This window comes from Rutidosis leptorrhynchoides, chromosome 11 (genome assembly GCF_046630445.1).
Source record: "Rutidosis leptorrhynchoides isolate AG116_Rl617_1_P2 chromosome 11, CSIRO_AGI_Rlap_v1, whole genome shotgun sequence".
In the NCBI taxonomy this organism is placed as follows: domain Eukaryota; kingdom Viridiplantae; phylum Streptophyta; class Magnoliopsida; order Asterales; family Asteraceae; genus Rutidosis; species Rutidosis leptorrhynchoides.
The window spans coordinates 394,260,548-394,287,769 of NC_092343.1; the positions used below are offsets into that span (position 1 = coordinate 394,260,548).

Sequence of the window (27,222 nt, forward strand, 5' to 3'; positions counted from 1 at the left end):
GACGGGATTCATGACTTAGTTTATAACACAAACACAATTAACATTTTGTCTTCAAGCCCCAAATAAAACCCAAAAATGACCACCATTGTCTTCAACATCCAAATTACGAAAATATAGTACAAAATCTGGAAATATGGTGAACTCGAAACCCAAAATTTCCTTTTCTTAAACCTTCTGATTGTCACCAACTGAAAAATAATGTAACGTCGATTTTTGAGATGCCCTCAAAAATTCCAATGATGTGATGATAAATATTGCCAGGTGTCCCTCAAGAAAAGCTTCAATGCCTTACAAACATTAGACATGTATCTCCCGTTTTCATTTTATTAACCTTTTGAAATTTGTTTTTGAGTTTCTACATTACTAATGGTTGAAGATATCTTACTTTTGTCAATGGATGATGAAATTTGTTTTTAGGCTTTAGTTTTGATTTTGTGTTGGGGATTAGATATGATTTACAGCTTTTGTTGAAGATGAAGAAAAATGAAAAAATAAGTGTGAGTTAATCAAAGGGAAAGAGAAATCACCTAAAATGCCCTCATGTGCACATGACTGTATTTAACGAGATATTTTAATATTCGTTCCAACCACGTAACTACTACATATTATGGGACCAACCAAGTAAAAAAAGAGTTTTAAGGGTAATCCTATCCTATAATTTTGTCTTAATTTTAAAGTATAAAACTCGTCCTTAGAAAAATCGTTCAAGGTTAACAATTTTTTTAGTCTAAAAATTAAAAGTCGTTATTAAAACTATTATTTTACATAGACGACTGGTTCAAATTATAAATGCTTGTCACACCCCCATTTTCATCTTTACAAACACAACTTCACATTTGTTTCCTCCACCATGGAATTAGGATCATCAACGGTACAGGTAGAAGAATTAACCTCCGGCGCAAGCAGCCGTATAATTCCCGTCTTCTGAAACCTACACCGATCAATTTTCACATCAACCTCAATTAACCGTTTATTAATTTTCATTTAATCAATTTTCCTCTGGTTCATTTTCCATCTCCGCCGTTGTCCACGTCACCATAACCACCACCACCGTCAGTCTCCGCCGTCATCTCCGTCTTCTAAACCGAAGTTTTCGTTCCGTCGAAGAGAAATTGAAAATGAAAAAAATGATGCTGTCAGACGACGAGCTCTTGCGGAAGAAATTCAGATGCTGACGTGACGTCTGCATCGTCGATCGGTGCTGATGATTTGAGTAGTGAACAGCGCCGAGCTGCCACGTGGACGTTTTACGGTACCGGACGTAACACCCTGTTTTGCCGGTCTTGGATTCAGGTTGGTGATGACATTAGGTATATTGCATGTGCTCATGCAAGTTGTATAGGTTAGTCTGATTTAGATTAGGTAAAATAAAACTGTTACAGACTTTGTTAATTTGTTAAATTAGTATAGATTAAAAAGATTTGGAGACTTGTATTATATTATACTGTATGATTATTATTTTAAACTGTTATGTTTTTATAATAATGTGTTTGTGTGATTGGCTAGTTTGACATGACTAGGTGAATTAAACTTTTGTAGAGTTTGTAATTATGCCTGATTAGTATAGAATCATAGGAACTTAGTTTTTTTTGGTTTTTTGTTATGCGGTGTAACGACCCGTCAAAATCGCTATTGACGCGGCACGTTAATCATTGATTCCACAGTGAGGTTTTGACCTCTATATGATACGTTTTGATAAAATATTGCATTCATTAAAATAAGTGACTTTCTAAACATAGAAAGTTATAAACATGTGGGCGAGTGCTTAGGTATAAGCAAAACCCCGAAATACATAAGTCTTTAATTTACAGGTTGACATCACAGTCCAATTATTTATTACACAACGCAGTTTTATTTTGAATGCAATAAACTTTGTACAAAGCATGAGAGACTCCATGCAGGCAACAAGCACATCACAGCGGAAGCATTCTAAGGACCTGAGAATAAAACATGCTAAAAAAAGTCAACACGAATGTTGGTGAGTTATAGGTTTAATTGCTCGAGTCATAAACATGTATAAAGATAGACCACAAGATTTCATCAAAAGTTTATCAATAGATTCTACGTAACAGAGCACCCTGGTAACTAAACTTAACGCTATAGTGATAATTACCCCATTCGTTTTAATACACGCAAACCAACGTGTCTTAAACTCAAATAACATACGTCCGTTAAAAGGCTAGCGCTCTAGCTCGGACGGGGATGTCAAGCCCTATGGATCCATATACAATTATTCGCGCCCACCAGTCCATATCCTATGTACTGGCAGCTACTAGTTACCAAAGCTAAGGGATTTTCGGTTTAACTCAGTGTAGAATTTAGTATGTACTTGTGTCTTATCGCGTTTAAAATAAATTGCATGCATTCTCAGCCCAAAAATATTTAAAGTATTTAAAAAGGGAGACTATAAACTCACAGTTCAATATTGAGACTCAATATTGTAGGCAAATTGCGTAGAAGTAATGACGGTAGATGACTGTATGGTTGGCCTTGGATTCAAGAACAATACCCCAAACAATACCCAATATTTCCTTAGCTTAAAGCGGTTTGAAACCCGAATTAAAACACCCTCGAATATACTTTATTATTATTAACTTAAATTAAAATTATAATTATAATTATAAATTAAAATTTATATTACATAAGAAAATATATTGTGAAGTATTTCGTCGAACAAACTGGCCTTTTTATAGTACTTTTCGATTTACTGTAGCTCATGCGATCGCATGAGTTTTCAGTGTTTTTGCCATGCGATCGCATGGCCGCCTTCCCCGTTTTGTTTGCTAGTTCGTCGACATCAAAATAGTATTTACTGTAGCAAATAGTGTTTTATTGTAGCAAATAGTGTACTGTAGCAAATAGTGTTTACTGTAGCAATAGTGTTTTACTGTTGCAAATCACTGTAGCAAAGTCGTTTTCACTGTAGCACTGTAGCAAATACGGTTTCACTGTAGCAAATAGTGTTTTACTGTAGCAAATAGTGTTTTACTGTAGGAAAGTCGTTTTTACTTGTACATATATATACATACATATAATTGTTCATGAATCGTCGAGAGTAGTCAAAGGTAATTGTATATATGAAACAGTTCTAAAATTTTTGAGACTCAATCTAACAGACTTTGTTTAACGTGTCAAAATAATAAATCGTATAGAGAATTGGTTTAAATTAGTCGAAATTTTTCGGGTCATCACAGTACCTCCCCGTTAAAGAAAATTTCGTCCCGAAATTTTGAGTAGTACCTGTTTCATGAGCGATATCAGTGAACAAATGTGGATACTTTTGCTTCATTTGATCTTCACGTTCCCAAGTAAACTCGGGTCCTCGTCTTGCGTTCCAACGAACCCTAACTATCGGTATTTTTCTTTGTTTTAATTGTTTGACCTCACGGTCCATGATTTCAACAGGTTCTTCGACAAAATGGAGTTTGTCATTGATTCGTATTTCGTCAAGAGGAATTACGACATCCTCTTCAGCTAAACATTTCTTCAAATTTGACACGTGAAATGTGTCGTGAACACTACTAAGTTCTTGCGGTAGCTTTAATCGATAAGCAACTGCTCCAATTCTTTCGGTGATTTCAAAGGGTCCTACGTACCTAGGACTTAGCTTTCCTCGTTTACCGAATCGTACAACGCCTTTCCAGGGTGACACTTTCAACATGACTTTGTCGCCCACTTGAAATTCTAGCGGTTTTCTTCTTACATCAGCATAACTCTTTTGGCGACTCATGGCCGTTTTCAATCGCTGTTGTATTTGAATGATCTTTTCGGTGGTTTCGTGAATAATTTCTGGTCCAGTAAGTTGTCTTTCTCCTACTTCACTCCAACATATAGGAGATCTGCACTTTCTACCGTAAAGTGCTTCAAATGGCGCTGCGTTGATGCTCGTATGATAGCTGTTATTGTATGAAAATTCTGCCAACGGTAAGTGTCGATCCCAACTGGTTCCAAAGTCAATCACGCATGCCCGTAACATGTCTTCTAATGTTTGTATTGTTCTTTCACTTTGACCATCTGTCTGTGGGTGATAAGCGGTGCTCATATCTAATCGAGTTCCCAATGCTTTTTGTAATGACTGCCAGAAACGTGATGTGAATCGGGTGTCGCGATCAGATATGATAGAGATGGGTACACCATGCCTGGAAACTACTTCCTTCAAATATAGGCGTGCTAATTTCTCCATACTGTCTGTCTCCTTTATTGGTAGAAAGTGAGCTGATTTAGTTAGACGATCAACTATCACCCAAATAGTATCATGACTACTTGCAGTCCTTGGCAATTTCGTAATGAAATCCATAGTTATTCTTTCCCATTTCCACTGCGGAATTTCTGGTTGTTGCAGTAATCCTGACGGCTTTTGGTGCTCAGCTTTGACCTTTGCACACGTCAAACATTTGCTTACATAAGTAGCAATTTCTGTCTTCATATTAGGCCACCAATAAAACTTCTTGAGATCGTGGTACATTTTCCCGTTTCCTGGGTGAATTGAGTACCTCGTTTTGTGTGCTTCATCTAGTACTAGTTGCCTTAGATTACCATGTTTTGCTACCCATATCCTATCAGCAAAATACAGGGTTCCATCGGCTTTTACTTCAAGCTGTTTTTCTAACCCTCTGCTCATTTTGCCTTTTTCATTTTCTTCTTTTAAAGCCTCTAACTGTGTTGCTTGAATTTGCTTTGTGAGATCAGTACGAATTGTAATATTCAAAGCTCGGACCCTAAGAGGTTTTACTCTTTCTTTTCGACTTAGGGCATCAGCTACAACATTAGCCTTTCCGGGGTGGTAACGGATTTCACAATCGTAATCGTTTAACAACTCTACCCAGCGACGTTGCCTCATATTGAGTTGTTTTTGATCAAAAATATGCTGAAGACTCTTATGGTCGGTGTACACTGTACACTTGGTGCCATATAGATAGTGTCTCCATATTTTGAGTGCAAAAACTACTGCTCCAAGTTCCAAATCGTGCGTCGTATAGTTCTTTTCATGAATTTTTAGTTGTCGTGAGGCGTATGCGATGACTTTTGTGCGTTGCATTAATACACATCCTAAACCTTGGCGTGAAGCATCACAATAGATCACGAAATCATCATTTCCTTCCGGTAATGACAAAATGGGTGCAGACGTTAACTTCTTCTTTAATAACTGGAATGAGGATTCCTGTTCTGTGGACCAATCATACTTCTTTCCCTTTTGAGTCAATGCAGTTAAGGGTTTGGCGATTCTAGAGAAATCTTGAATGAATCTTTAGTAGTAACCAGCAAGACCTAAGAATTGGCGGATTTGTGTTGGAGTCTTCGGTGTTTCCCATTTACTAATGGCTTCGATCTTGGCGGGGTCAACTTTAATTCCATGTTTACTGACAACATGGCCCAAAAATTGTACTTCTTGTAACCAGAAATCACACTTCGAAAATTTTGCGTACAATTCTTCTTTCTTGAGTATCTCTAGTACCAGTCTTAAGTGTTGCTCATGTTCTTCCTTGTTCTTCGAGTAAATCAATATGTCGTCGATAAAAACAATGACAAATTTGTCTAAATACGGTCTACAGATGCGATTCATTAGATCCATGAATACTGCTGGAGCATTAGTCAATCCAAAAGGCATGACTAAAAATTCATAGTGACCGTAACGGGTTCTGAACGCTGTTTTAGGAACATCTTCTTCCTTCACTCTCAACTGATGATATCCGGAGAGTAGATCAATCTTAGAATAAACACTTGATCCTTGCAATTGATCAAACAAATCATCAATCCTCGGTAATGGGTACCGATTCTTGATCGTTAATTTGTTTAATTCTCGGTAATCTATGCACATTCTCATTGATCCATCCTTCTTCTTGACGAACAGAATAGGAGCACCCCAAGGTGAAAAACTAGGACGAATAAATCCACGGTCCGATAATTCTTGCAACTGGTCTTGTAATTCTTGCATTTCTGAAGGTGCAAGTCTATATGGAGATCGGGCTACAGGTGCAGCTCCTGGTATGAGATCAATCTGGAATTCTACACATCTGAGTGGAGGTAGCCCCGGTAATTCTTTTGGAAATACTCCGGGATATTCTCTTACAACCGGCATGTCATCAATGCTTCTTTCTTCAGTATCGATCTTCTTTACGTGTGCCAGAATAGCATAACAACCTTTTCTTATAAGTTTCTGGGCCTTCATACAGCTGATAAAGTTCAGTTTTGAGTTGTTCTTCTCCCCATAAATCATTAATGACGTTTCATCCTTACGAGGGATGCGGATTGCTTTCTCAGCGCAAACAACTTCCGCTCTTGTTTTGGACATCCAGTCCATGCCAACGATTACATCAAAACTTCCTAATTCTACGGGTATCAAATCAATTTTGAAGGTTTCACCAGCGAGATTCATTTCGCAACCATGGCAAATTTTATCGGCTTTTATCAGTTTACCATTAGCTAATTCAATAGTATATTTATCGTCTAGAGGTAATGATGCACATTTTAGTTTAAAACTAAAGTCTTTACACATATAACTTCTATCAGCACCCGTATCAAACATAATAGAAGCTAGTTGATTATTAACGGTAAACGTACCCGTGACAAGATTAGGATCCTCACGTGCTTTACTGGCACTAACATTAAATGCCCTCCCACGTGCGGGTTCTTTGTTCTTCTCCTTATCAGGGCATTGATTTATAAAGTGACCAGACTTCCCGCATCCATAACATTTCTTGACATCGGTCGATTTTGTCTTTACTTCAGAAACGGTGGCATAACAATCTTTCGCCACATGTCCTTTCTTGTTGCACTTATCACAGACCACTTGGCAATAGCCTGCATGATGTGTGTAACATCTTTTGCAGAACGGATGAGGTCCCTTATAGTTTGGACTTGCAGTTGCCCCATCTTGTTTACCTTTAAAAGTTTCTTGTTTCTTCAGATGAGTACTTTTGCCCTTATAGTCTTCCCATTTCCACTTTCCTTCAGTTGTCTTGACTTCGGTAATTGGTGCCTTAATCGAACTCTCTGTGATCTGGTCCATGAGTTGGTGTGCCATTGTCATGGCTTCCTGCATCGTATTTGGTTTGGACGATGTAACATTTCCTTTGATATTGATCGATAAACCGTCAATATACATTTCTATCTTTCGTTTCTCGTTTGGCACCAATTCGGGACACAACAAGGCTAGTTCCATGAAACGCTTTTCATAGTTATTGAGATTCGCGCCGATAACCTTCAGATTACGTAACTCAGATTCCATTTTTCTGATCTCATTTCGAGGACAGTACTCCTCGATTAGCATCTTTTTCAGTTCTTCCCAAGAGATATCATATGCCGTATCTATTCCTTCTGCTTTAGCATAATTGTTCCACCAAGTAAGTGCACCATCTTGCAACGTGCACGAAGCATACTTTGACTTTTCTCCGTTCGCACAATTACTGATTTTGAAAACGGACTCCATCTTTTCAAACCATCGGGTTAGACCGACTGGTCCCTCGGTTCCACTAAACGTCTGTGGTTTGTATCCTTGAAAAGTTTTGTATGAGCATCCGTTTCGTGAGTTTGTGTTTACGGCTGCTGCTTTGGCTGCTGCTTCGGCTGTTGCTTTTGCTGCCTCGGCTGCAGCAATTCTTTCATTCACACATTTCTCGACTAGTTGCTCAAACTCAGCATCCGACATTTGAGACATGTTTCTTCAATAAACACAACAGATATAATTTAATCATATAGAATATTATAGGTAAAATGAGTTGTCAATAGTTAATCGTAGCATATTAATAATATGAACCGATTATTATAAAAGCCTTTTCTTCTTATTAGCATTTTATAATTATTTCTAGGGTATTACCTACCCGTTAAGTTCATACATAATAGCTAGTACAAGGAATTAACTACTAAAATCCTAATAATATTCCACTATGAAAAATTATAGCGAGTTACTACATTATTATGTAATAATAATAATAATAATAATAAGTAGTAATAATACAAATAATCATTCCATGCATTTATTATTAATAAACCAAAATAATACAATACCATACAATACTGATATTTTACATATGCTTATTTTACATAACAAGATAGAGTAGCACACATAAGCAATAAAATAGCGCATGGAAGATTTATGGTTGCGAGGTCGTTTATTCAGAACTATCAGAAACTTCTTCCCATTTGGTTCTCTCTGCCAATTGTTTGTGTGCACATGGTCCGACAGACATTCTGGCAGTGTATTTTATTTTTAGTTGGGGTTTTGAGGTACCCGTTGCCTCAGTGGGTTTAATACAATAAGGGTGGTTACGGATCGAATGGTCCTGTTCTTTTTTAATAATTAAGGACATTTTATTATTGTGGTTGTTTTTATTATCTATTGCAAGTTGGAATTTCTCCTTAGTGATCTCGTCTGATGACGAACTGTCTGAGTCATGTGTAGGAGAATATGATGACGAACTGCAAGAATATGTACCGGTGGTCATGAACCGAAATCTGCCAGGCGTAATCGGCACAACCCGCCCGTCGGCGGTATATCTGGACCAATGTCCATATTTGTTTAGAAATGGATGATCCTCGTTTACTCCAGGGATCATGGGTCCATGCCAACGATACTGTGGCTCTGGAAAACTAAAGCTGGGTGGAGCTGGAACCTCCTCTGGGTTTACCGGGAGTTGAGATTCCCCGGCTAACACAATTTCTTCTTTAATAGGTATTGGAATGCCCTTTTCAGTTGTGGATAGAATAGATTCAGTGTCCGATTCCGAGTCGTACAAAATGATAGGATTAGAGGAAGTCATCTATCACATAATTGAAACAACAATTACGTTAGCATATAAATATATCACATATAATGTTTTTGACCAAATAATAAGCAAAAATCAGTAACAACAGATATGGTCATAGTCCAGACTCACTAATGCATCCTAACAATTACCAGTTAAACACACTAATGTAATTTCTGGTTCCCTATGACCTCAAGCTCGGATACCAACTGTAACGACCCGTCAAAATCACTATTGACGCGGCACGTTAATCATTGATTCCACAGTGAGGTTTTGACCTCTATATGATACGTTTTGATAAAATATTGCATTCATTAAAATAAGTGACTTTCTAAACATAGAAAGTTATAAACATGTGGGCGAGTGCTTAGGTATAAGCAAAACCCCGAAATACATAAGTCTTTAATTTACAGGTTGACATCACAGTCCAATTATTTATTACACAACGCAGTTTTATTTTGAATGCAATAAACTTTGTACAAAGCATGAGAGACTCCATGCAGGCAACAAGCACATCACAGCGGAAGCATTCTAAGGACCTGAGAATAAAACATGCTAAAAAAAGTCAACACGAATGTTGGTGAGTTATAGGTTTAATTGCTCGAGTCATAAACATGTATAAAGATAGACCACAAGATTTCATCAAAAGTTTATCAATAGATTCTACGTAACAGAGCACCCTGGTAACTAAACTTAACGCTATAGTGATAATTACCCCATTCGTTTTAATACACGCAAACCAACGTGTCTTAAACTCAAATAACATACGTCCGTTAAAAGGCTAGCGCTCTAGCTCGGACGGGGATGTCAAGCCCTATGGATCCATATACAATTATTCGCGCCCACCAGTCCATATCCTATGTACTGGCAGCTACTAGTTACCAAAGCTAAGGGATTTTCGGTTTAACTCAGTGTAGAATTTAGTATGTACTTGTGTCTTATCGCGTTTAAAATAAATTGCATGCATTCTCAGCCCAAAAATATTTAAAGTATTTAAAAAGGGAGACTATAAACTCACAGTTCAATATTGAGACTCAATATTGTAGGCAAATTGCGTAGACGTAATGACGGTAGATGACTGTATGGTTGGCCTTGGATTCAAGAACAATACCCCAAACAATACCCAATATTTCCTTAGCTTAAAGCGGTTTGAAACCCGAATTAAAACACCCTCGAATATACTTTATTATTATTAACTTAAATTAAAATTATAATTATAATTATAATTATAAATTAAAATTTATATTACATAAGAAAATATATTGTGAAGTATTTCGTCGAACAAACTGGCCTTTTTATAGTACTTTTCGATTTACTGTAGCTCATGCGATCGCATGAGTTTTCAGTGTTTTTGCCATGCGATCGCATGGCCGCCTTTCCCGTTTTGTTTGCTAGTTCGTCGACATCAAAATAGTATTTACTGTAGCAAATAGTGTTTTATTGTAGCAAATAGTGTTACTGTAGCAAATAGTGTTTACTGTAGCAATAGTGTTTTACTGTTGCAAATCACTGTAGCAAAGTCGTTTTCACTGTAGCACTGTAGCAAATACGGTTTCACTGTAGCAAATAGTGTTTTACTGTAGCAAATAGTGTTTTACTGTAGGAAAGTCGTTTTTACTTGTACATATATATACATACATATAATTGTTCATGAATCGTCGAGAGTAGTCAAAGGTAATTGTATATATGAAACAGTTCTAAAATTTTTGAGACTCAATCTAACAGACTTTGTTTAACGTGTCAAAATAATAAATCGTATAGAGAATTGGTTTAAATTAGTCGAAATTTTTCGGGTCATCACAGTACCTCCCCGTTAAAGAAAATTTCGTCCCGAAATTTTGAGTAGTACCTGTTTCATGAGCGATATCAGTGAACAAATGTGGATACTTTTGCTTCATTTGATCTTCACGTTCCCAAGTAAACTCGGGTCCTCGTCTTGCGTTCCAACGAACCCTAACTATCGGTATTTTGCTTTGTTTTAATTGTTTGACCTCACGGTCCATGATTTCAACAGGTTCTTCGACAAAATGGAGTTTATCATTGATTCGTATTTCGTCAAGAGGAATTACGACATCCTCTTCAGCTAAACATTTCTTCAAATTTGACACGTGAAATGTGTCGTGAACACTACTAAGTTCTTGCGGTAGCTTTAATCGATAAGCAACTGCTCCAATTCTTTCGGTGATTTCAAAGGGTCCTACGTACCTAGGACTTAGCTTTCCTCGTTTACCGAATCGTACAACGCCTTTCCAGGGTGACACTTTCAACATGACTTTGTCGCCCACTTGAAATTCTAGCGGTTTTCTTCTTACATCAGCATAACTCTTTTGGCGACTCATGGCCGTTTTCAATCGTTGTTGTATTTGAATGATCTTTTCGGTGGTTTCGTGAATAATTTCTGGTCCAGTAAGTTGTCTTTCTCCTACTTCACTCCAACATATAGGAGATCTGCACTTTCTACCGTAAAGTGCTTCAAATGGCGCTGCGTTGATGCTCGTATGATAGCTGTTATTGTATGAAAATTCTGCCAACGGTAAGTGTCGATCCCAACTGGTTCCAAAGTCAATCACGCATGCCCGTAACATGTCTTCTAATGTTTGTATTGTTCTTTCACTTTGACCATCTGTCTGTGGGTGATAAGCGGTGCTCATATCTAATCGAGTTCCCAATGCTTTTTGTAATGACTGCCAGAAACGTGATGTGAATCGGGTGTCGCGATCAGATATGATAGAGATGGGTACACCATGCCTGGAAACTACTTCCTTCAAATATAGGCGTGCTAATTTCTCGATACTGTCTGTCTCCTTTATTGGTAGAAAGTGAGCTGATTTAGTTAGACGATCAACTATCACCCAAATAGTATCATGACTACTTGCAGTCCTTGGCAATTTCGTAATGAAATCCATAGTTATTCTTTCCCATTTCCACTGCGGAATTTCTGGTTGTTGCAGTAATCCTGACGGCTTTTGGTGCTCAGCTTTGACCTTTGCACACGTCAAACATTTGCTTACATAAGTAGCAATTTCTGTCTTCATATTAGGCCACCAATAAAACTTCTTGAGATCGTGGTACATTTTCCCGTTTCCTGGGTGAATTGAGTACCTCGTTTTGTGTGCTTCATCTAGTACTAGTTGCCTTAGATTACCATGTTTTGCTACCCATATCCTATCAGCAAAATACAGGGTTCCATCGGCTTTTACTTCAAGCTGTTTTTCTAACCCTCTGCTCATTTCGCCTTTTTCATTTTCTTCTTTTAAAGCCTCTAACTGTGTTGCTTGAATTTGCTTTGTGAGATCAGTACGAATTGTAATATTCAAAGCTCGGACCCTAAGAGGTTTTACTCTTTCTTTTCGACTTAGGGCATCAGCTACAACATTAGCCTTTCCGGGGTGGTAACGGATTTCACAATCGTAATCGTTTAACAACTCTACCCAGCGACGTTGCCTCATATTGAGTTGTTTTTGATCAAAAATATGCTGAAGACTCTTATGGTCGGTGTACACTGTACACTTGGTGCCATATAGATAGTGTCTCCATATTTTGAGTGCAAAAACTACTGCTCCAAGTTCCAAATCGTGCGTCGTATAGTTCTTTTCATGAATTTTTAGTTGTCGTGAGGCGTATGCGATGACTTTTGTGCGTTGCATTAATACACATCCTAAACCTTGGCGTGAAGCATCACAATAGATCACGAAATCATCATTTCCTTCCGGTAATGACAAAATGGGTGCAGACGTTAACTTCTTCTTTAATAACTGGAATGAGGATTCCTGTTCTGTGGACCAATCATACTTCTTTCCCTTTTGAGTCAATGCAGTTAAGGGTTTGGCGATTCTAGAGAAATCTTGAATGAATCTTTAGTAGTAACCAGCAAGACCTAAGAATTGGCGGATTTGTGTTGGAGTCTTCGGTGTTTCCCATTTACTAATGGCTTCGATCTTGGCGGGGTCAACTTTAATTCCATGTTTACTGACAACATGGCCCAAAAATTGTACTTCTTGTAACCAGAAATCACACTTCGAAAATTTTGCGTACAATTCTTCTTTCTTGAGTATCTCTAGTACCAGTCTTAAGTGTTGCTCATGTTCTTCCTTGTTCTTCGAGTAAATCAATATGTCGTCGATAAAAACAATGACAAATTTGTCTAAATACGGTCTACAGATGCGATTCATTAGATCCATGAATACTGCTGGAGCATTAGTCAATCCAAAAGGCATGACTAAAAATTCATAGTGACCGTAACGGGTTCTGAAAGCTGTTTTAGGAACATCTTCTTCCTTCACTCTCAACTGATGATATCCGGAGCGTAGATCAATCTTAGAATAAACACTTGATCCTTGCAATTGATCAAACAAATCATCAATCCTCGGTAATGGGTACCGATTCTTGATCGTTAATTTGTTTAATTCTCGGTAATCTATGCACATTCTCATAGATCCATCCTTCTTCTTGACGAACAGAATAGGAGCACCCCAAGGTGAAAAACTAGGACGAATAAATCCACGGTCCGATAATTCTTGCAACTGGTCTTGTAATTCTTTCATTTCTGAAGGTGCAAGTCTATATGGAGATCGGGCTACAGGTGTAGCTCCTGGTATGAGATCAATCTGGAATTCTACACATCTGAGTGGAGGTAGCCCCGGTAATTCTTTTGGAAATACTCCGGGATATTCTCTTACAACCGGCATGTCATCAATGCTTCTTTCTTCAGTATCGATCTTCTTTACGTGTGCCAGAATAGCATAACAACCTTTTCTTATAAGTTTCTGGGCCTTCATACAGCTGATAAAGTTCAGTTTTGAGTTGTTCTTCTCCCCATAAATCATTAATGACGTTTCATCCTTACGAGGGATGCGGATTGCTTTCTCAGCGCAAACAACTTCCGCTCTTGTTTTGGACATCCAGTCCATGCCAACGATTACATCAAAACTTCCTAATTCTACGGGTATCAAATCAATTTTGAAGGTTTCACCAGCGAGATTCATTTCGCAACCATGGCAAATTTTATCGGCTTTTATCAGTTTACCATTAGCTAATTCAATAGTATATTTATCGTCTAGAGGTAATGATGCACATTTTAGTTTAAAACTAAAGTCTTTACACATATAACTTCTATCAGCACCCGTATCAAACATAATAGAAGCTAGTTGATTATTAACGGTAAACGTACCCGTGACAAGATTAGGATCCTCACGTGCTTTACTGGCACTAACATTAAATGCCCTCCCACGTGCGGGTTCTTTGTTCTTCTCCTTATCAGGGCATTGATTTATAAAGTGACCAGACTTCCCGCATCCATAACATTTCTTGACATCGGTCGATTTTGTCTTTACTTCAGAAACGGTGGCATAACAATCTTTCGCCACATGTCCTTTCTTGTTGCACTTATCACAGACCACTTGGCAATAGCCTGCATGATGTGTGTAACATCTTTTGCAGAACGGATGAGGTCCCTTATAGTTTGGACTTGCAGTTGCCCCATCTTGTTTACCTTTAAAAGTTTCTTGTTTCTTCAGATGAGTACTTTTGCCCTTATAGTCTTCCCATTTCCTCTTTCCTTCAGTTGTCTTGACTTCGGTAATTGGTGCCTTAATCGAACTCTCTGTGATCTGGTCCATGAGTTGGTGTGCCATTGTCATGGCTTCCTGCATCGTATTTGGTTTGGACGATGTAACATTTCCTTTGATATTGATCGATAAACCGTCAATATACATTTCTATCTTTCGTTTCTCGTTTGGCACCAATTCGGGACACAACAAGGCTAGTTCCATGAAACGCTTTTCATAGTTATTGAGATTCGCGCCGATAACCTTCAGATTACGTAACTCAGATTCCATTTTTCTGATCTCGTTTCGAGGACAGTACTCCTCGATTAGCATCTTTTTCAGTTCTTCCCAAGAGATATCATATGCCGTATCTATTCCTTCTGCTTTAGCATAATTGTTCCACCAAGTAAGTGCACCATCTTGCAACGTGCACGAAGAATACTTTGACTTGTCTCCGTTTGCACAATTACTGATTTTGAAAACGGACTCCATCTTTTCAAACCATCGGGTTAGACCGACTGGTCCCTCGGTTCCACTAAACGTATGTGGTTTGTATCCTTGAAAAGTTTTGTATGAGCATCCGTTTCGTGAGTTTGTGTTTACGGCTGCTGCTTTGGCTGCTGCTTCGGCTGTTGCTTTTGCTGCCTCGGCTGCAGCAATTCTTTCATTCACACGTTTCTCGACTAGTTGCTCAAACTCAGCATCCGACATTTGAGACATGTTTCTTCAATAAACACAACAGATATAATTTAATCATATAGAATATTATAGGTAAAATGAGTTGTCAATAGTTAATCGTAGCATATTAATAATATGAACCGATTATTATAAAAGCCTTTTCTTCTTATTAGCATTTTATAATTATTTCTAGGGTATTACCTACCCGTTAAGTTCATACATAATAGCTAGTACAAGGAATTAACTACTAAAATCCTAATAATATTCCACTATGAAAAATTATAGCGAGTTACTACATTATTATGTAATAATAATAATAAGAAGTAGTAATAATACAAATAATCATTCCATGCATTTATTATTAATAAACTAAAATAATACAATACCATACAATACTGATATTTTACATATGCTTATTTTACATAACAAGATAGAGTAGCACACATAAGCAATAAAATAGCGCATGGAAGATTTATGGTTGCGAGGTCGTTTATTCAGAACTATCAGAAACTTCTTCCCATTTGGTTCTCTCTGCCAATTGTTTGTGTGCACATGGTCCGACAGACATTCTGGCAGTGTATTTTATTTTTAGTTGGGGTTTTGAGGTACCCGTTGCCTCAGTGGGTTTAATACAATAAGGGTGGTTACGGATCGAATGGTCCTGTTCTTTTTTAATAATTAAGGACATTTTATTATTGTGGTTGTTTTTATTATCTATTGCAAGTTGGAATTTCTCCTTAGTGATCTCGTCTGATGACGAACTGTCTGAGTCATGTGTAGGAGAATATGATGACGAACTGCAAGAATATGTACCGGTGGTCATGAACCGAAATCTGCCAGGCGTAATCGGCACAACCCGCCCGTCGGCGGTATATCTGGACCAATGTCCATATTTGTTTAGAAATGGACGATCCTCGTTTACTCCAGGGATCATGGGTCCATGCCAACGATACTGTGGCTCTGGAAAACTAAAGCTGGGTGGAGCTGGAACCTCCTCTGGGTTTACCGGGAGTTGAGATTCCCCGGCTAACACAATTTCTTCTTTAATAGGTTTTGGAATGCCCTTTTCAGTTGTGGATAGAATAGATTCAGTGTCCGATTCCGAGTCGTACAAAATGATAGGATTAGAGGAAGTCATCTATCACATAATTGAAACAACAATTACGTTAGCATATAAATATATCACATATAATGTTTTTGACCAAATAATAAGCAAAAATCAGTAACAACAGATATGGTCATAGTCCAGACTCACTAATGCATCCTAACAATTACCAGTTAAACACACTAATGTAATTTCTGGTTCCCTATGACCTCAAGCTCGGATACCAACTGTAACGACCCGTCAAAATCGCTATTGACGCGGCACGTTAATCATTGATTCCACAGTGAGGTTTTGACCTCTATATGATACGTTTTGATAAAAAATATGCTGAAGACTCTTATGGTCGGTGTACACTGTACACTTGGTGCCATATAGATAGTGTCTCCATATTTTGAGTGCAAAAACTACTGCTCCAAGTTCCAAATCGTGTGTCGTATAGTTCTTTTCATGAATTTTTAGTTGTCGTGAGGCGTATGCGATGACTTTTGTGCGTTGCATTAATACACATCCTAAACCTTGGCGTGAAGCATCACAATAGATCACGAAATCATCATTTCCTTCCGGTAATGACAAAATGGGTGCAGACGTTAACTTCTTCTTTAATAACTGGAATGAGGATTCCTGTTCTGTGGACCAATCATACTTCTTTCCCTTTTGAGTCAATGCAGTTAAGGGTTTGGCGATTCTAGAGAAATCTTGAATGAATCTTTAGTAGTAACCAGCAAGACCTAAGAATTGGAGGATTTGTGTTGGAGTCTTCGGTGTTTCCCATTTACTAATGGCTTCGATCTTGGCGGGGTCAACTTTAATTCCATGTTTACTGACAACATGGCCCAAAAATTGTACTTCTTGTAACCAGAAATCACACTTCGAAAATTTTGCGTACAATTCTTCTTTCTTGAGTATCTCTAGTACCAGTCTTAAGTGTTGCTCATGTTCTTCCTTGTTCTTCAAGTAAATCAATATGTCGTCGATAAAAACAATGACAAATTTGTCTAAATACGGTCTACAGATGCGATTCATTAGATCCATGAATACTGCTGGAGCATTAGTCAATCCAAAAGGCATGACTAAAAATTCATAGTGACCGTAACGGGTTCTGAACGCTGTTTTAGGAACATCTTCTTCCTTCACTCTCAACTGATGATATCCGGAGCGTAGATCAATCTTAGAATAAACACTTGATCCTTGCAATTGATCAAACAAATCATCAATCCTCGGTAATGGGTACCGATTCTCGATCGTTAATTTGTTTAATTCTCGGTAATCTATGCACATAGTGTTTACTGTAGCAAATAGTGTTTTACTGTAGCAAATCACTGTAGCAAAGTCGTTTTCACTGTAGCACTGTAGCAAATACGGTTTCACTGTAGCAAATAGTGTTTTACTGTAGGAAAGTCGTTTTTACTTGTACATATATATACATACATATAATTGTTCATGAATCGTCGAGAGTAGTCAAAGGTAATTGTATATATGAAACAGTTCTAAAATTTTTGAGACTCAATCTAACAGACTTTGTTTAACGTGTCAAAATAATAAATCGTATAGAGAATTGGTTTAAATTAGTCGAAATTTTTCGGGTCATCACATGCGGTTATTAAGTGGTATAGTATGATAATCTGCAGGTACATGATTCAAGTTTATATCTTTTTTGTATTTAGTTATATGTTCGGTTAAAGAAATGGGAATGGCTTGAATTTAGGTAGAGCAAATAAGATATGAATACATGTGTTAAATAAATCAATAATGATATGCCATGTGATATGTAGTGTGTTAGGTTAGTTGTTGGATTTCTCTTAGTATTTAGTCATAAGCTTGAGCGAATGCCGTCGGGTTTGCTTTTTACTCATCCCCACTGGATGTCAATTTTAGTACTTCATCTGCTATGATGAAATGGTCCACTTTCAGTGAGAGGACAAATGGATTCTACTCGGATAAAGATCATCCGATCACCTTTATCGTGAATCCATCTTCATCTGACCAAGCTATTGAACTTTCCAGACACATAGCCATGGCCACCGCATCTTCATCTTACGGCGATAGGTCAAACACAAAGACTAAGCCCACTTATTCCTCTTACTCAACGGGCTACTCTCCTAGGCCTACTTATTTGGCCTATAATAAATCCTTCACTCCATATTCTGGATCAACATCCCCAAAAGTTACAACACCATTGGGCCAGGCCCAACAAGCTGTAACAAGCAAACAGTCCACATCTCCTACTGTCAACACTAAATAAATTAACAAAGCATGAATGGGAAGACAGGCGACGGAAAGGATTATGTTTCACATGTGGTTCGATTTATTCTCCACAACACAAGTGCACAGCAGGTCAATTACGAGTCTTACTCTTGGGAGACGATGATGAGCTACTTGATGAGCTTCATGGTTCCATTTATTTCTCAAAAATAGACTTAAAGTCGGGATTTTACCAAGTTAGAGTTCGCGAGTGTGATATTGAGAAAACCGCATTTCGTACCCAGTGGCGGATCCAGGAAAATTTTTCACCGGGGCGAATTTTTTTTTATAACGTAGGGAATTTTTATTTTTGCAAAATATTGAGTTTTTTGAGCAAAATTTGAAGGTTTTGGAGCAAAATACGAAGGTTTTGGGGCAAAATATGAAGGGTTTGGGGCAAAAAAAAATTTCCACCAGGGGCAAAATCGAAAAACCGAAAAAATTTGCACTAAAATTTCGAAATCCACCGGGGGCGGGCGCCCCCTCTTAATACACTGGATCCGCCAGTGTTCGTACCCATGATGGCCATTATGAATTCCTTGTAATGCCTTTCGGGCTGACGAACGCTCCGGCAACTTTTCAAGCACTTATGAACGAAGTTTTTCGCCCGTTACTTCGTCAAGGCGTTTTGGTCTTTTTTGATGACATCCTCGTATATAGTCCTACATGGGACACCCATCTAGAACTCTTACATTCGGTCCTGACATTGCTTCAAACTCACGATCTAGTTATCAACCAAAAAAAGAGTTGTTTCGGAATCAACTCGGTTGAATACTTGGGTCACATCATTAATGGTACAGGAGTCTCTATGGATCCCAAAAAGATCTCTTCCATAATTTCTTGGCCAATTCCCTCCACGGTGTGTACCGATCAGAAGAGCCTAAAGCACTTGCTCGAACAACGTATTACGACTACTGACCAACAAAATTGGATAGCAAAATTGATGGGCTACCGTTTCAATATTTGTTATAAACCTAGGAAGGAAAATCGGGCAGCAGACGCCCTCTCTCGCATCTCTGAAAGTAAAGAATTGATATCTCTGATCTTGATTCCACAATGGCTCGAAGGTGACTCGTTAACCACTGACTACAACAATGACACTAAACTGAGCAAAATTATATTAGAACTGCAAAATGACCCCTCTTCACACCCAGGTTACTCTCTACTACACAATCGTTTGTATTACCACAACCGATTAGTTGTTTCATCTTCTTCACCATGGATACCCCGTCTTCTCGATGAGTTTCATAACAGCCCAACCGGGGGGCATTCGGGTTTTTATCGCACATACAGGAAGCTAGCGACTCACATCTATTGGGTTGGCATGACCAAATCAGTGAAAAAAATATGTACAAGCTTGTGACATATGTCAACGATACAACCCCTACCCTTACCGAGTGCCATTTGGGAAGATATTTCGCTTGATTTTGTCACCGGGTTACCGAAATCTAAAGGGTTGTAGTTGATCGCTTATCTAAGTACAGCCACTTTATTCTCCTTAAACGACCCTTCACTGCCTGGCTAAAACTTTCCTTAAAGAGATTATTCGATTGCACGGCATACCCCGGTCAATTTTAAGTGATCGTGATCCCTTATTCCTTAGTAACTTTTGGCAGGAACTTTTTACACTTCAAGGGAGCAAATTAAAATTCAGCTCGGCTTACCATCCAGATACCGATGGGCAAACTGAGGTGGTCAATCGTAGTCTCGAAACGTACTTGAGGTGCTTCGCAGCTGATCAGCCAAAGACGTGGTCTTTTTGGCTTCCTTGGGCCGAATTCTGGTATAATACCACGTATCATGTCTCCACGCATACAACACCCTTTGATATTGTATATGGTTGACCACCCCCACCTGTTTTTCGTTTCATTCCGGGTGATATAAAGTGTGAAACAATTTTGCATGATTTATCAGATAGAGACTAATGGTGTATCCTATTGTATACACGCATAAAGGCATAATATTCGCATGAAATTAGCATCAGGAACACTGAGAATAACAGTTTTGGGAAACTTTCCGTCAAGCGTTCTCCGATGTGCAAGCTGCTTCCGTCATGCATAAGCCCTGAAGGCCGCCTAGCGCTTAAGCCCTGATCGGAGAACGTCACATCCAGCGCATATTTCGGATCACAAATAACAGAACGTATTATCATCTGACACGTGTCCCCGAACAATCCGGTAGATCTATCACTATAAATAGACCCCTTGGGTCGTGATTTTACACATTCTGACATTCTGACAACTTGTGAGCAGAGACTTCACCTTTCTCTCTCTCACAGTACTTTCTCTCACTAGAATTCATCCGGCTAACAGCTATACGCTCAACGGACAAAATATTGATAAAGCCACCCCACAAGTTTCTATACTTGTGAACCGGGTCTAGGGATTATTTCCCGAGGGTAAAAATCAATCGGCAACACTCCCTCACCTTTAGCTAGGTCACTTCTAGTATTGTGCTAACACACTAAGCCTTACCTCATAAGGAAATAGGTGTTAACAATGGCGCCATCCACTAATGTTAAGAACACGCGAAACGGAAAAGGAACAAAAACAATTTAGGCCCCGTCCACGGGTGTGCTCGAAAAATCCAACAATCCATTAAGTGACAACGTGGAAATCTATCCGTTAATGCCTGAAGGGGATGTACTTATTCAACCAACGGAGGATACAATTGAAGAAACAGTTGCTGAAACTGCAGAAAGGCTTAAGCATTTGGCAACTAATTCAGAGAAAAGGCCAGTAATTAAAGAAACAACAACCAAAAGTGCAGAAAGGCTTCAAAATATTGTTACTAATCCAGAGAGGCGACCATTGATGCAACCATGGCGATGTCCATCATTTATACCTTTTCGACGGATGGCGGATGGTAAAGACAAGCAAATCATGAAAAAGCAATCTATATCAAAGTACAAGTTATCCAGACTACTTGGCAAGCTGGGCAGTCTTATTGATGACTCTGAGGATGATAATGACTTGAGCTATATTAATAATGATTCTGACGATGAGATTGATGACAAAGATGAGTTCATGTCTGAGAAGCAGGCAGTATTGCTTTTAAATGACATCCTTAAGCAGACAGCTCCGGCAAAGTATAAGTAACGCTTAGCGCAGCTCGCTGTCCGTGCTGTGGCTGTGGATAATTTTTTCGTTCTAATCACTGGAGAACAAGCTACAAAACCACCAGCTATGGCAGAGTCCACTCAATGTTTTATTGATCGAATTTCTAACTATCCGTTGCCTAGAAATCTTGGCATACCGGCAATTAGAGTTTATGACGGTACAACGGATCCTGAATATTTTCTTACTATGTTTGAGGGTGCAATGAGGTTACAGCATTGGGATGACGAGGTGGCTTGTCATATGTTTCCAATGGTGTTGCATAAAATGGAAAGGGAATGGTTTGCAAGCTTACCGTCAAGGAGTATTACAAGTTATTTGGATCTTCGTGCAAAGTTTGTTATGCAATATCAAAATCTTCGTAGCTGCACTTTGACACATCTTGATGCACATGAGGTAACGATGCATCATAATGAATCCTTGAGTAATTTCATGAAGCGATACACGCTTGAAGCACAAAAGATACCTGATTGTCCAGAGTCGCAGCTAGTGTCCGGTTTCATTTTCTGTTTGGATCAGCGAAGGTTTAGTGCACTTGTTCATACATTAAGGTATGACTTGCCAAAAACTCTGCATCAGGCATTGGAAGTTGCACAAAAACATGTTCAAGCTGGTGAGAGAGGACTAAACAAGTTTGATGGTAGCAGCAGTAGCAAACCGCACAACGGAGGGCGGTACTTTGACAGAAATCAGAGGAGGAATGACAATTCCAATGGTGGATGAAGAGGCAACAATCATCCCAATGATTTTCATCACAACAGAAGGCCAATAGAGAGGCATCCGTTGATAATGGCGCTGACTAAAACTCCAAAAGAGATTCTTTTCACTGAGCCAATCCGGACAACTTTCAATCCTCCAGCACCTATGGAAGAAAGAGAGGGTCCAAAAAGTGAGCTATGGTGTGACTTTCATGAGGCATGGGGTTATGATACAGATAATTGCAACTCTCTGATGAGAGAAATCATCGCAAAGATCAAAGCAGGAGAGTTAAACCACTTGTTGCCAGGCAAACAATACAGGAGAAATGATCCTCACAGGAAATTTGCATGGCAGAAGAATGATGGTGGAAGAGGTCGTCGAGGTGAGAACAGAAGAAGGGAAGAGCATGGCGGAAGAGATAACAGAAACCAGTACGGAGACCGGATTACGGAGCGTGAGCCAACTCCAGATGTTGTAATCAAAATGGTGTGGTTGAATGGTAGTCACTATGAGGACGGTGAGCATTCAGATAACAATGTTGATAGCTGGAGATATGCTCCAATCATTTTCAACCAATTCAAAATTGGGCCTTGTTCATTCAGCCAGTGGTCATTTCAGCAGAAATTACAAACAAGTTCATCGACCGTATCTATACGGATGCCGGTAGTGAAGCTGATATCATTTATTATCATTGTTTGAAGACTTTTCCAAGGCATGTGCAGGATAGAGCTAGGCGGACGAGTTTGAAGGTTTCAGGATTGACGGGAGCACCGGTGAACCCCATGGGGCGAATTCGTTTGGAGGTTGTTATGGGAACATTCCCATTACTAAGAACTGAAACAATCGATTTCACTATTCTGGATGGCAATTCTCAATTTAATGTCCTTTTTGGAAGGACAGCGTTGGCTAAATTTGGAGCAATTACATCAACCGCTCATGCAGAGATCAGATTCCCAACTCCTAACGGAGTAGCTGCCATACATTCACAGTATGTGGCACCAACTAGGGAACGATCCACATTTGCAAATTTGCCAGACGGCAGCACAAATCAGAGAAGGCGTAATCGGTTGGTCAGAGAGGACGAAGTTCAGGAATTTTTCATACCATGATCAAACTTTCAAGCCGGACAGCGCTGCGCGCTTGGCGTGTGAAGACCAGTTTGTTAGCATTTTCTGAAGAGCAAAGTTTATCAATTTACTGTAAACCATTGTGGTTATTTTACAGTGCCTATGTTTACAATAGCATACATTAAACGTTTATGATGTACTAATTAGGCTTGATCCACCTAAATTCATCATTAATTGTTTATGTACTGCACAGTATCGATCAATAAAATTTTATATTTTTCTTATGCAAAGTGCTGCTGATAGTGCTCCAAATGAATATATATTTAGGCACAATATCCTTCCAATATGTAAAGCTTTTAGTTGTAATTGTTCTATTTTTATGTAATATTCGTTTAAATAAATAAGTGCGAAGACAAAAGAAGAAAACGACGATTTGAAGACGCAAATGACCAAAAAGCTCAAATGTACAAGATATAATTCAAGTGGTTCAATTTATTGATAAGAAACGTCTAAAAATTATAAAAGTCCAAGTCGCGGAACGCAAAGTACAAGATATCTACGCGTACGAAAAGACGTTCGAGAAACCGGAACCGAGACATAAACCGGGCGTAAACGTACGAGACAACGGAGTAAAAATTATGAGTCAACTATGCACAAGAATATAATATAATATATATATATATATATATATATATAATTATACAAAATTATATATATTATATATATTAAATAAACATGTCGACAAAGCTAGGAGACAAACGATTGTGAGCTGGATCCTTGCTCCATGCGATCGCATGGCCTGGAGGCCTAATTCCCATGCGATCGCATGCCCTACTTTTTCTGGACACATTCCTATAAAAGGCAGTCTGGTGCTCGAGCTTAATACATATCTTTTTCTTTTCCTTCCCTGTAACGTGTATATATATATATATATATATATATATATATATATATATATATATATATATATATATATATATTTATAATATAATTTTAATTTTAAGTTAATAATAATAAGGTTATTTTAAGAATGTTTTACGGGTTTTAAGTCGAAATTCTGTCCGTGCAACGCTACGCGATTAATCACCACTGTAAGCTATGTTCTTCCTTTTTAAATTAATGTATCGTAACTAAGTTATTATTATGCTTATTTGAGCCAAAGTAATCGTGATGTTAGACTAAAAATTAAGATTGGGTTATTAGATTTTGTACCATAATTAAGGTTTGGACAAAAGACCGACACTTGTGGACATTGGACTATTGACTATTAATAGATAGGGGATATTGTCTAATCGAATGACAACTCGTTGGAATCTGTCGAACCTATCTTCAAATTAGTTAATCTAATAATTATTAAAATGATTATGTATGTTCTATTTAGTGACGTTTATACTACATCTTTTATGATCATTTAATTAATTATTCGGGTTGAGTAATTGATTATTCATTCTGATCAAGTGAGTAAATTAATATTCATATCTCATTAAAACAGGGGTGGATTACATGCTAGAATAATTGGTGTAACTGTTAACAAAGTATTAAAACCTTGGATTACACGCAGTCGATAACCTGGTGTAATTATTAACAAAGTATTAAAACCTTGTTACAGTTCGAATCCCTAATTAGTTGAAATATTTGACTTCGGGAATAAGGTTAATTTAACGAGCATTTTATAATTATGACCGATGGACTATTATGGACAAAAATCAAATAGGTATCAAATAATCCAGGACAAAGGACAATTAATCCAGGGTAATAAATTAAAATCAAAACGTCAAACATCATGATTACGGAAGTTTAAATAAGCATAATAATTTTATTTCATATTTCATCGTACCTTTATTTACTGTCATTTTAATTACAGCAATTTACTTTATCGCAATTTAAATTCTGTCATTTATATTATCGTCATTTATCTTTATGCTTTATTTAAAATCGACAAACAGGTCATTAAACGGTAAAAACCCCCCTTTTATATATTATTATTACTATATATAATTATAAATATAGTTGTTAAAAATATAGCGTTAAACTTAGTTAGCTCCCTGTGGAACGAACCGGACTTACTAAAAACTACACTACTGTATGATTAGGTACATTGCCTATAGTGTTGTAGCAAGTTTTAGGTATATCCACTCTATAAATAAATAAATAACTTGTGTAAAATTGTATTGTATTTAATAGTATTTCGTAGTAAAAATATAACTATTTCGTACCCCTCTGCTTTAACATCAAGTTTTTGGCGCCGCTATCGGGGAGCTTCAACAACGCCGAAAGCGAAACGCTATAAATTTTTTTTATTAAGTTTTAATTTCTTTTTGTAAAAATACGTTTTAAATATTAAAAATACAAAAATATAAAAAAAACGAAATATATATATATTTAAGAGTTTGTTTAAAAAATATAAAATTATAAAGTTTTTCTATTTCTATTTTAGTTTTTAAAAATTAAGTTTTTATTTATTTTATATAAATAAATTAAAAACAGAAAAATAAAAGAGTAATCGGGCCACTACACTGTAGCAGCCCAACATCTGAACTGGATCCGAGGGTCATGCGACCGCATGGAATTAACAAAGAATCCTCATGCGATCGCATGAGGTAACCTGACACGCCAGGTCTGATCATAGTACAGCATTAATTACGGAGTATTATTAATTATTCTTATTATTATTATTATTATTATTAAACCCTAATTAGGGTGTAGTTATTTAATAATTAAGTTTTAGTTTATTTTATTTTGTATTTTTAAGTTTCAATTAGTTTTATTATTAATAAAATTAATACTTTTATAAAATAATAATATAAAAATAATATTTTTATAAAATTGTAATTTTATTACTTTTTATTTCTTTTTATAAATTGTATATTTTAATCGTTTATTCGCAATATTTGTATTTTTATCGTTCCTAATTAGTTTTAAACTTAGTATTTTGCCATAGTAGCTCTAGATTTTTAGACTTTGCCGTAAAATTATTTAAGTGCTTTTTCTATAGACTAAGATTTAGGTGCTTTAGAATTTTGCGACGCCGTTTTAAGATTTTAGTACTTTTTAAGTTATTGCCGTTTTGGATATAGATTTCCTTTTAAGCTTTAATACCTTTAGGCGAAACTTTTTAGATTTAGTTTTTAGGCTTTTAAGTTTCGACGCTTATTTTCTTATTTTTGTTTTTCGAACTTTTATTTTTCAAAGTTTTTCGACGCGCTCTTTTTCTTTCTTATTTCTCGACGTTCTAGTTTTTAGGACATAGAATTTTATATTTCTCTAAAATTTCAAAACGAAAAATTATTTTAAGCGGTTAAATTTATAGACATCCAAAATTTTCTGGTTCATAGTAATAGTTGGATTTGTTAGTGGCGAGTTGTGGGCTTCCGATTTAAAGGGTCCTGGCTACCTGCTGTATCTATTGGCTATTCGAAACGTGGGAAAATCAGAAAAGTCTATTAATTTGATAACTTATATAATTTTTATTTTTATAACTAATAGGATATTCAGTGAATGCACCGAGCAAAACGTTCACCACCTTTCATACGTTCACCACCTGTAACTCGATCAAGACATCTAGCCAATATTGTCGCCGTTGATTTTTCTTTAGAATCGTCATCTAGTCCACCAAGTACTCCAATTCAAATTTCCGATAATCCATTTTTTGAACCCGACCTCACAATTGAGAATCCGGAGGATATTCAAGGACAATTCCAAGATCCTGAACCACTAATCATTCCTCCTGAACCACAAACCGTTAAATCAGAATCCTCTAGTGATTCGTATTCAACAATTTCAATTATGGAAGTAACGGAACCTCTAAGTATGGAAGATCGAATGAGAGCTACACGCACTGGCCAAGGTCACGCCATTATTAAGCCAGATATTAATGTGTCAGATTATGAAATCAAAGGACAAATCTTACACATGGTAACTAATCAATGCCAATATAGTGGTACGCCAAAAGAAGATCCAAATGAACATCTTCGAACCTTTAATAGGATTTGTACTCTATTCAAAATCAGAGAAGTTGAGGATGAA

At 37.4% G+C, this 27,222-nt stretch overlaps 1 pseudogene; it reads left to right on the plus strand.

Annotated features, from left to right (window-relative positions):
- Positions 1-850: 850 nt before the first annotated feature.
- LOC139876078 (uncharacterized) overlaps positions 851-27,222 on the plus strand; it is a 54,480-nt pseudogene continuing 28,108 nt past the window's right edge.